Source organism: Prionailurus viverrinus, chromosome B2 (assembly GCF_022837055.1).
Source record: "Prionailurus viverrinus isolate Anna chromosome B2, UM_Priviv_1.0, whole genome shotgun sequence".
NCBI lineage: Eukaryota > Metazoa > Chordata > Mammalia > Carnivora > Felidae > Prionailurus > Prionailurus viverrinus.
Genome location: NC_062565.1, coordinates 65,970,229 through 65,982,534, shown reverse-complemented (window position 1 = coordinate 65,982,534; position 12,306 = coordinate 65,970,229). Strand labels below are relative to the sequence as shown.

General features: G+C 38.8%; 1 protein-coding gene across 2 annotated transcripts in view; it reads right to left on the bottom strand.

The window, feature by feature from the left end:
• Positions 1-12,306, bottom strand: part of KCNQ5 (potassium voltage-gated channel subfamily Q member 5) — a 521,883-nt gene that overhangs the window by 356,321 nt on the left and 153,256 nt on the right. The gene's annotated exons all lie outside the window — the stretch shown is intronic.

The window sequence follows — 12,306 nt, the reverse complement described above, 5'->3', positions numbered from 1 at the left end:
TCCATGAAAATATAGGGGTTTTCTTTTGGTGCATACTAGTGTTTGGAAACTAACGGTTTCCTAACAGTTGAATTTACAAAAACCACCCACCAATCAAGCCCAGGCGGAGTCATTTGCTATGACATTCTGAACTAGAGATAAAGAGGCACATTTCTGGAAGTTAATATTTTAAATCTTTTCCGGTACATGTGTCTGTTTGAGATGGGGGAAAGGAATGGGGGTAGGATTGAAGGGAATTAGAGCACCACAAAATATGACATCAAGGGTATTTTTCCATTCTGATTTCTGTATACCAGTTTACCTGATGTTGCGCTTTGTTACCATTCTGTGTGTGTGTGTGTGTGTGTGTGTGTGTGTGTGCATGGGCATTTGTGCAAGAGTGCATGCATGCACACATGCACGCACACACTCAGACACAGACATAAACACATACATTAGTACGCACTCTGGCCTTTTTATCTCTGTCGTATGCAAAGCAGCTATCTTGAACATTTGTCTAAACCACTCCATTTTCTAACAAGTGCTTCCTCTGACTTGTCCTGTGGGTGGCTCTTTCTTAGTCTTGGGATCTCACCTCAAAAGTGATCTCTTCAGCAAGCACTTCCTGACTCTCAGTGGAAGGTACCATTCCTCCCTGACTCTGTGGAAGGTGCTGTTCTCACCCACCAGTCATTTTCCAAGACCACACTCTGTTCATTTCCTTTAGAGCATTTAAAAAGTTTAAATGATCTTGTTTGTTGACTTACTGTTTACTGATGATTTCCCTCCACTAAAATGCAAGCTGTTAGAGGGCAAGGTCCTTGTCTGTCTTGTTTACTATTCTTACTTCCAGACCTAGAACAATTCCAGGCACATAGAAGATACTAAAAATCTTTGTTGAATAAGCAAATATAGAATATAATTCTTTGGACCTAAAATTCTGTTCTTTAGCTACAAATTTAATGCTTTTTTGCTTTATTCTTTTAATTTCCTTAACTTACAAAACTACGTTAGTATTACCAACTAGATTTTAACCCCCACAGAAAGAAATAATTATGCAAGTTCTTTTTCTGTATTTCAAATTGATGCTAAATTGCATTAGCCACTAAATTTACCTTTACTATTTTCCAGTTTATGCAATACTTACTGTGGCTCTCCTAGCTTCCCTAGCTTCACTAGCTCTTTTATTTACACAGAGAGCTCTATTTTGGGAGTCTTTCTTGTGATTATTCTCAATCTATAGACAGTAAAAGACCTAGACTTCAGGGGGGAAAAAACTTGGTAGTATAGATTTTTAAGCACTTAAGATATTGCTTTAAGAAAGTGTTAATGTTTGGGGCGCCTGGGTGGCTCAGTCGGTTGGGCGTCCAACTTCAGCTCAGGTCATGATCTCTCAGTCTGTGGGTTCAAGGCCTGTGTCGGGCTCTGTGCTGACACCTCAGCTCAGAGCCTGGAGCCTGCTTCAGATTCTATGTCTCCCTCTCCCTGTTCCTCCCCTGCCCATATCTGCCTCTCTCTCTCTCTCTCTCTCTCTCTTTCTCTCTCAAAAATAAATAAACATTAAAAAAATAGAAAAAAAAAAGTGTGTTAATGTTTAAATCAGCATTTTAACAAATTCTGTAGAGACAAGTTCTGTCAACCATTCATCTTGACAAGTTGAGTCTAGTTCTATTTGTTTGGACACTGTAGGATCCCCTCATCTCAATACTATTCTTCTATTCTTTTGAACTGGGACCCATCCAAGTTCATTATAAAATGGCCCTTTGTGAAACATAAGCACATCCTGCTCATCACTCCTATCCAGTGGGTCTTTTCCACCGAGCGTAAAAAATGAAACCAAACAAAATGACACCCCCCACACTAAATTGATGAGAAAGAGCCCTGTAAAATATTACTGAGATGTCTTAGATGATTTTTATGATTGGGTACAACCTGTAAAACTTACAAGCTTACCTTTTCATGCATCTTTCTCTGGTTTTCTAAATAAAGAGAATCTTGCCAGGGTTAATTAAATTACTGGCTAAGCCAATTGAGATAATAATGTCTGCAGGGGAAAAAAATCACAGAAGATGAAGAACTATACAAATGTAAGATTCTATTTTTAGAGACAGAAAAGAAAGTCGGGACTGTGTCCTATGACTTCGGTTCATTTCATGACTTTGCCACTCCCTCGCTGTGTGACTGAATGCAAGTCTATTGACCTCTTTGTATATCAATTTCCTCATTTAAAAAATGGGTACAGTAATATTTACCCCAAAAAACAGACCTAATGATGAAAGTCACCATACATAACACATAAAATGTGCTTAATTGAATTTTAAAGAATGAATTAAACATATACACTTTTTTTTTTTTTTAAGTAGGCTTCACGTCCAGTACAGAGCCAAATGTAGGGCTTGAACTCATGACACTGAGATCAAGACTTGAGCTGACATCAAGGGTTGGAGCCTTTACTCACTGAGCCATCCAGGTGTCCCCAAACATATACACTTTAATTCTTCTTCCACTAATAATTCTCTTTAAATCCACTCATTTAAATTAAGCAATATTCTACACAGTAAAGTTTTTGTATATGTCAAGAAAACTGCACATCCTACAATTCTAGGTTTAGGATAAGCTTGAAACATTGGTCTGGAGGTAGAAAAACTGGGTTTCAGTTCCAATTCAGCTGGGGGGGGTATCAATCATTTAATCTCTGAGCTTCATTTCCCCCATATGTTAAACAGAAGGTGGGATAGATAAGTGTTTTCCAATCTTGGCTATACATTGATATGATTTGGAAGACTGGATACAAATGATGCCCTGGCTCCACCCTCAAGGTTTCTGGTGTTGAGTGGAGCCTGGCATTAGAATTTTAAACGTATCTCCTCAAGTGATTATCACATGAAACCAGGGTCAAGAACTTTTGATTCTTCATGATCTTAGGACTATCTTGGAACCAACAAATAGGAAAGGACAACATTTTAAAGAGCAGACCATGTTTTCCCTAAGTATATAAAATATGAGATCACATGAAGTAATTTTCCATCTCAAAACTTAAGAAGCCTTTGGAAAAAAAATAAAATTTAATGTTATGTAAAAAGAAACAAGGCCTACAAAGTGAATAGGTTTATGTGATGCTTATAGTTTGGAAAAAATCTATTACTAGAGCCATGGTATTGCACTAGAAGGTCAATTATAGAATTTTGTTATCTAGAATTATTTGAAATTTTGTATTGTAAAATATGTGTTCAAATAATAAAATCACTGTTTACCAAGTCATCCTTAATAAGTGTTATCAGCTGCATAATTTAATAAATAAGACTGTAAACTACTCAGGACCTTTTCAGGCAAAAGGATGCCTTAGCCAGGCAGAAGGAAGGACCCAGGAAACTTTGTACTAAGGAGCTATTATGGGTCAGGGATTATACTAGCAACTATTGTATTTGATAAGTCATCCTAATACAACTCTGTGAAGTTGGTTTTACTCTCCTCACCTTAAAATATCCAAAGTCTTGTTCTCAGACATATGAAATGATCTTCCCATGGAGATCTCCAGGGAAAGTAGCAGAACCAGGATTTGAATATGGACACTTTGATTTTAAAGTCACTATACCCACAACACAGTCTGCAAAATTCCTGTGTATTTTTTCTAACTTTTCTTCCATTCCAACTTTTCAATCATTCTTTCATTCATTCGTCTGACTACCAATGAACCTATCCATGAAACACTTCAGTGACATATCAGGCTGGAGACTCAAAGATACCCAAGAATAGGAACAACTGGAATGTAAGTTGCCAAAGGCAAAGGCATTGAGGCAACCAAGAAATAATTTGGAAAAAAAAGAAGAAAAATAAAATTGGTCCTCAGAAAGCTAGAAAAGCAGCACATACATAGTGAATCAGAACAGACATAAACAAAATCAGGTTAGACAGAATGGCCCCAGGCTGATAAGGCTGGATTAACTGGTGAATGCACAGGAAGAGTGTGTCAATCAGCAGGAGTTGGTCAAGTATGGAAGTGGAGGAACATCATGGTCACAGAAAAGAATACTGGCGGTTCTGGATGAGCACTGAGTTGGAGGAATGTGCCTTGGCATGCTGACTCAAGTGGCGTGTATGCTGACAGGTCTTGATTGACTGAACTGGATACTCAAGTTGCTTTCCTGACTTGAGTCCATGTTCTCCACACAACTTCCTGGTTATTTTGTCTTCCTATACAGATTGGCTATAGTATTAGAATTAAAAATTTAATGCCAATGCTTAGTCCTCACCAGAGACTAATTAAAGCAGAATACTTGGGGTGGGTGCTAGATATTTGTACTTTGTTAAAGCTTCTCAAGTAGTTCACACACACAACATGGGGTGAGAGCTACTGGTCTATGGCAGAGGTTGGCAAACATTCTCTGTAATAAGGCAGATAGTAAATATTTTAGGCTTTGTGGGCCATATGGTCTCTGTTGCGACTACAAAACTCTGCTGTTGTAGCACGAAAGCAGTCATAGATAATACTTAAATGAATGTGTGGTGGTGTTCCAATAAAATATTTAAAGACACTGATAACTGAATTTCAGGCAGTTTTCATGGATCACAAAATTCTAGTCTTCTTTTGATTTCCTATCAACTTTAAAAGCATAAAAACAATTCTTAGCTAATGGCTGTACAAAAACAGGTGGGGGGCTGGCGTTGGCACCTGCCAGGGGAACGAAACCCTGGTCCATGGAGATGGCATAAATGCATATATGTCTTCTGACACATTTCATTGCAAATAATCTAGCTTGGATCCTCATTTTTACACACAAGTCTCAGAATCTTGGCACTTAGGAGCCAGGATTCTGAAGTAAATCAACTTTAGGACTTCAAATAAATCAAGTTTTTCTAAATCCATGAAGTTGAGATCTAGACTCTGGGCAATGGTAAAGTCACTAAGATAAATGCCTACTTTTGGGGAGTCGACGAAAAGGGGAGCTGGCTTTCTTTACACAAGATTGCTTCCCTTTTTACCACATGCCATGAACCATGCATATAAGACATTTATTAGGCATAATTAACAAGCTTTATAATAAATCATTATTTAAGGCCTGTAAACTCCGGAAAAGTGCTAATGTGGTAGCCACTTGCTATGTGTGGCTACTAACCACTTGACATGTGGTTAGTCAGAATCGAGATGTGCTGTATCAAATGTACACTGGACTTTGAAGATTTAATACAAAAAGTAAAATATTTCACATACATAGTGAAAATACCTCACAATTGTTTTGCATGTAATAATGACAATCATATAAAATAATATTATTTTGGTATTATTTTGATATAATATCGATACTATAATATTTAATATTATTTAAACCAATATTTGGATATATTAATTTAAATAAAGTGTGTTATTAAAATTAATGTCACCTGTATCTGTTACCTTTTTTAATGTGGATAACAGAAAACTTACAAATACCTAGGCAGCTTGCATTATATTTGAGGCCCACGTGCTCTAAACCCAGACACAGCTTTTGGCAGAGAGTGGAACATGGTGGGTTCTATGTAGTTGTTTGCTGAGGGAAAGAACGTTACTCTGATAAAGGCACACGCCAGCTGTGATGTGTGCACACAGGATGAGAAACTGTTAAACCACTGGAGAGGGCATGAGATGCAAGCAGACTCCAAGGAAGGGGTGAGTTAAGCTTGGACTTGAAGCTAAATTAATTAGGAGCCGAAGAGGGATGACCAAAGTATAAAAATTCTGCCCTGCTCCTGTTTCTTTACTAACTCCCTACCTGGTCATGTTTTCTAGTCACCTTCTCAGCTCCATGGTGTCTCTAACCTTTGCTGCTGCAATCTTTGACCCAGACCAAAAGAGCAGCTAGTGCAGGGAGACTCCAAGGGGCATGTGCCTCTCCTAACTCCTGGGAGAGAAAACTGCCTACATAAGTTATATAAAATATTGTTGTCCTATTTTTTCTTCAATAGAGAATAAGAGAATAGAAACATTTTACAAGACAGGGGGCACCTCAGTGTCTCAGTCAGTTAAGCATCCAACTTCGATTCAGGTCATGATCTCACAGCTCATGAGTTTGAGCCCCATATGTGGGGCACTGTGCTGACAGCTTGGAGCCTGGAGCCTGCTTTGGATTCTGTGTCTCCCTCTCTCTATGCCCCTCCCCCCTTGCACTCTATCTCTCTCTCAAAAATAAATATACATTTAAAAATTGAAAAAAAAAAGAAACATGTTACAAGAGAAAGATTAAGCAAAATCTAAAGCATTTTGGTATTGGTCAATGACCTTTCTTTGTTGTCTTTACTGACTCGTGTGTGGTTCTACCTGCATGACCTTGGGCCATCATAATTCCTGATTAGCTTTGCAAGTGCTTTGGGCACTCATATATACACTTTTCCTTTGATTATTTGAGAATCTGGCCTTAATCTACTGTGGTTCATTCCAAATCCATAACCATCACTTTCTCTCTCAGTGCCGTCCTCAACCACAGAGGCTGGAAAAATAAACCCCCAAGCTCTCAGTCTTTTACAGGTAAGGGTTCTCATGGGACTCATTTCTGGCCAAAGGGACATGGGCAGAAATCCCTGGAAAAGTCTCTTTTCTCATGAGAAGACAAAACTTTTCTAGGAACTTCTTGGTCTCTTTGCCTCTTGACTGAAATGCAACTGAGGCTGGAGGTTGAGCAGCCATCTTGCGACCATGACAGAACAAACAGAACAGTGACAAACTGAGCTGGGTAGAGCAGATAGAGCCTTAATGACAGTGTGGAAGCTTGACTTCCTTCTGATTTCTTGTTGTGTGACAAAAATAAATCCTGAATGTGTTAAGCTACTGTTTTCTATTACTTGAAGTGAATATAATCTTAACTAACACAGTACCTATTATTTATAACAATGACATAATAGAAGTCTTTTTTTTTCCTTCCTGAAAAATCTTTCAATGACTATGCCTCTCTTACACCTTCCATCCAGTTGCCTTGCCCCTTGCTCTCTCCCTTCTCTCCTCCCTATCAGGTCTTGCCTCAGCAGATTCAGAATTCCCAGGAAACGTTACATAAAAGAGAAGCACAGAACTTGAACAGCAATGGTAGTTTAGAACCACGATCAGTAACACATACAGCTCCAATGCCCTTGGCCTCAGCCCTCCCCCTGACAACTTGGTTGTGTTCTCCCCAAGCAAAGAGGTATCCATCAGAGCACCCTGCTGAATGTGTGCCCACAGCCTTGGCCACACAGGCCTGGGATCAGAGGGAGGAAAAATTGCCACCAGACGTATAGAGGCAGGTGAGGTGGAGTATCAGCTCTCTGTGTTGGTGTGTTCATCTTATTTCCCCACTTGGCGAGCTCTCGGGCACTAAACGACATATTTCAGTTCTTTACGGGTGACACAGGCTTTAGTGTTCTGTGGTAAACCCACACAAGCCTTGCCATCCCAGCAAAGTCATCAGGCTCTAGTTAGAAAAGCATTCCTCCCCACAGATAAGAAAAAGAAGCCTCCAATCCAAAAACAGCCAAGTCAACAAAGGAAAATTGAAAAGACGCCCAGACAACAGCACAGAGACATATTAACTCAGGAAAGGAAAATGTCTTTTTCCCCTTGAGCTGTTTACTCAGAACTTTTTAATGTAACTAGGTGACACTGGGCAATGTTGATATAGCTACAGTTCTCCTTTTTCTTTCAACACAGTGATATCTTCTGCTTTCTTTCTGTAATTTCTTCATCTGGCAATACATACCTAGGATATTTTGGGTGGAATTAGCCTCTCTTGTTTCCTATACAAAGCTATGTGAGATCAGATGTAGAGAGAGCAGGCAAAGGCACATCCTAGAGCTAGGTAACCTTACCTGAATGTTTGCTTGAATGCATTCTGCATATTTGAACTTAGTTATTTCATTTCAAAGTCTAAATTGTTTTTTCCAGCATGTTATTTCACTGCATACCACTGCTATATTATAATTCAATTACTCATGGAGTATACACATAAACACAGGATTTCAAAGTGTATATTTTTGTTGTAAAGCCCCTGGAAATGGTACTTGGGAATTCATCAATGTGCTGTTTTGGGAGTCTGATTTACTTGTCACATTTTATAGGCAAGCTTTAGAAATGTTCAGCTTACATATGCCTTTTCACCTCTCTCTACACCTGTTAAAAGAACATAACTTTAGGAATTAATTGCCTTTTTGTTACTGACCTACAGGTTCCTTGTGCTCATCCTTGGGCTGCCTCCCTCTTGTCTCTGCAGATTGTGAGCCCGACCCTTTTCCAACATTACCCAAGATTTCGCCTCAGGTTCCCACTAGAGTCCATGCTTCTACACTGGTAAAGAACCTCTGTCTTCAATGACCTATAACTTCTATGATGGCTTCTTTTTCTCAATCCTCACTCTTTATGGTTCCTGGGATACCTACTCTGCATGCATTGCTTTATTCATTGAATAAACATTTAATTAGCAACAGGCACAGTTCTAGGCTCTGTAGGGAGCACAGTGAGTAAGGCAGATAAGTGTCTGCTAGTCTGGACAGACAAAAAATAGATCAAACAATAAATTAATGAACAAGAAAACTTAGGTAGGTGTGATGATTAAAGAAACTGGAGATCTCTGTGGAGGAGATATTTCAGCTGAAACCTAAATGTCAGTAATCTCCTCATCACTGACCCTAAGACCTGCATCCTGCCTCCTAATATTATTAATTTATCAAAACAACAACCATAAAAAGCTTCCAGGAGTGAGTTTTAAAAGGAAAGTGGTAGCTGCTTTGTCACAGTGTATTTGTGTTTCTGGAGAACAGGGTAGCATTTACTTGTGCACAAACCACTAAAATATTCTTGCTCATTGCAAAGTATGAAATGATTTGCATCATCTGGGTAATTAGGGTAGCAGGTGTGGAGAAAATGGTCTGAGTAGAACTGCTCAAGTCACCAAATCTCCCTTTTTCCATCAGGTTGCACCTCAAGCTCTTGTGGGAAAGTGTGTGTGTGTGTGTGTGTGTGTGTGTGTGTGTGTGTGTGTGTGTAGCTGTCTCTGTGACTGATAAGTCTTAGCAGGCAGCCCCAGAGAACCTCAAATACATTTGTGTCCAGCTTTTCTCTGAAAAATGAATGGTAAATGGAGTATTTGTGAAACGGGTAACAAATGTAAGTGATGTGTCAACAAGAAAATGGTTTGCAGGGAAAAGAATAAATGATGTAGGGTTAAATGCCATTGTGCTGGTAGAAATTAAAATGTTTTATTTCCTTTTTTGTTACATAGGAGTTACATGTCAATTTTATCTGAATAGCTCTAAAATCCTACACTTCTATCTTGTGGAAACTCAGAGTTTCCAATAAGATGTGAAAAGACTCCCTTTTGTGTTTGATTGTTTACGTTGCTTATCATATGCTTTGCAAACAGCTCTTGATATTTCCTGTCTTAAATAAGAGCAGACTCTGTCAACTCCTGGGTCAGTGCAAAAGTCAAGCCTAAAGCAGGCTTATACACTTTTATAACCATTATCAAACATAGATGTTGGTGTTTTGGTTATAAAATAAGTCTTACCTTCATGGGACTTCCAGGGTAGCAAACAAAGAGAATTCTGTTTTTGTAACTCAATATATTTAAAGTGTGGGTACTAATATGAAGGTGAAAGCAAGACTAACCTCAGGGAATCCAAACGAGGTTAGTCTATTGGGCAAATGGCAGTGAAATACAACAAAGATGGCAGACTCATGAGATCATCAACTGTGAATGATCTTTCCTTCAAACACCATACACTTATTCATATGCTGTTAGAAATATATGAGAATATAACCCCATGTGGAAATTTAACTTAAGGAAAGAAGGGTGTTGTATTAGTGTCCTAGGGCTTCTGTAACAAAATAGCATTGACTTTTGGGCTTAAAACAACAGAAATTTAGAGTCTCACAGTCTGGAGGCCAGAGGTCTGAGATCAAGGCGTCAATAGGGCTATGCTCACACTGAAGGTTCTAGAAATGGATTCTTCTTTGTTTCTTCCTAGCTTCTGATGGGTCCTGGAAATCCTTGTCTTTCCCTGGTTTACAGCTGCATCATTCCAATCTGTTTCTGTCTTCACATTCTTTTCTGTGTTTTCTCTCCTTTTCTTACAAGAATACCAGTCATTGGATTTAAGGACCATGCTAATCCTGTATGACCTCATCTTAACAACTAGTTATATCTGCAAAGGCTCTATTTCCAAATAAGATCACACTCTGAGGTTCTGGGCAAATGTGAATATTTTGTGTGTGGGGTGGGACACCAAACCCACTACAAGTGTCATCACATATATGTTTAGATACAAACAGAAAAACTACAAAAAATAAGAAAACAATGGCAAGAACACTGGCCTCAAATCTAGGGTTGTAGAGCTGGTTCTTTCTCCTTTAGATCCACTGCTATTGCCTTAGGCCTGGTTCTCAATATCTCTTACCCAAGGCCACTGCAATAGGCTCCCAACCAATATCCTTGCCTTAGCCAGCCTGCCTGTGGTTCAAATTCTGCCTCTGCCACTTTTTAGCTTTGAGATCCTGGGCACGTAATTTAGCCCATCAGTGAAATGGAAATGACTACACTTCCATCAAACGGTTTCTATGATTATTAAATCATCAAATCTGTGTAAATTGCTTACACAGTGTTTGATCCAGTGTACACAAAAGCTCATAGTTTTCATAATTATTAGTCTCACTTTTGTATAATCCATCCTGCTTGTCGCTGGCAGGATCATGTTCTAAAACTAAAATCTGATGTCATTCTCTTCTAGATACTTGCAAATGATATTTGCAACCCCTATGAGGGCTTAATACCCCAAGTATATAAAGAATTTATACAACTCAACACCCCCAAAACCAAACAATCCTATTAAAAAATCAGCAGAAGATCTGAATAGACATTTTTCCAAAGAAGACATATAAATGGCCAACAGACACATGAAAAGATGTTCAACATCACTCATCATCAGGGAAATGCAAATCAAAACCACAATATAATACCACCTCACACCTGTCAGAATGGCTAGTATCAAAAAGACAGGAAATAACAAGTGCTGGACAGGATATGGAGAAAAGGGAACCTTTGGGCACTGTTGGTGGGAATGTAAATTGGTGCAAACACTGTGGAACACAGTGTGAAGTTTCCTTAAAAAATTAAAAAAGTTAAAAATAGAAATAGCATATGATCCAGTAATTCCACTATTGGGTATTTACCCCACCCCCACCCAAAATGAGAACACTAACTTGAAAAGACATATGTGTCCCTGTGTTTATTGTTGCTTTATTCACAATCACCAAGATATGGAAGTAACCCAAGTGTCCACTGCTAGATGAATGGATAAATAAGATGTATATACATACACTGGAATATTACTCAGTAAAAAAAAAAGAAATCTTGCCAATGGCAACAACATGGACAACATGGATCAACCTAGAGGGTATACTGCTAAGTGAAGTAAGTCAGACAGAGAAAGATAAATACTATATGATTTCACTCATATACACATGGAATATAAGAAACAAGACAAAACACACAAAAAACAAACAGACTTCTAAATGTAGAGAACAGAGTATAGGTTCTCAGACAGGAGGTGGGTGGGGGGATTGGCGAAATAGATGGGGGGGATTAAGAGGTACAAACTTCCACTAACAAAATAAATAAGTCACAGATATAAGTACAGCATGGGAATATAGCCAATATTATTGTAATAACATTGTATGATGACAGACATAACTACACTTACTATAGTGAACACTAACACACAACTGTCAAATCAATTGTACATCTGAAACTAATATAACACTGAAGGCCAATTATATTTCAATAATTAACAAAATCTGACATCATTTTCTTCTTTCAAACCTTCCATGTCAGCCTGCTACTACCAGTAAGGTCTGATGCCCTTAATATTTGCTCTCATATCTCTCCCATCCCTCACCCAACAGTCACTCTATGCCCCAGGTGCTTTGAGCAAAAGTGTGATGGCTTCATACCTCCTTGATTTTTCACACGCAGTCCTGAGTCTGGAATGCCCCTGACTCCTCATTCGCTTGGTGAATATTGACTCAGATCTGCTCAGTGCTCAGGTGTCTGCTCCCTGATAAGGCTTCCTTTAAAGTTCAGAGTGATGGGCTCCTCTTGTCTACTGTCTGAGCATATCAAACCCTGATATTTGCTTGTGATTATTTATCCACATATCTTCTTTTGTGGATTAGGAGTTCCCTGAAGCTAGGCAAAATGTATCAATTCTTAAAGCTCTAAGTCCTTGGGAGGAAACATAGAATATTGGCTTGTTAGGCACATATAGTTTGGAGTTGGACAGAACTGTGTTCTGCCTTTTTACCGGCTGTGCAACATTGGGGAAGTTACT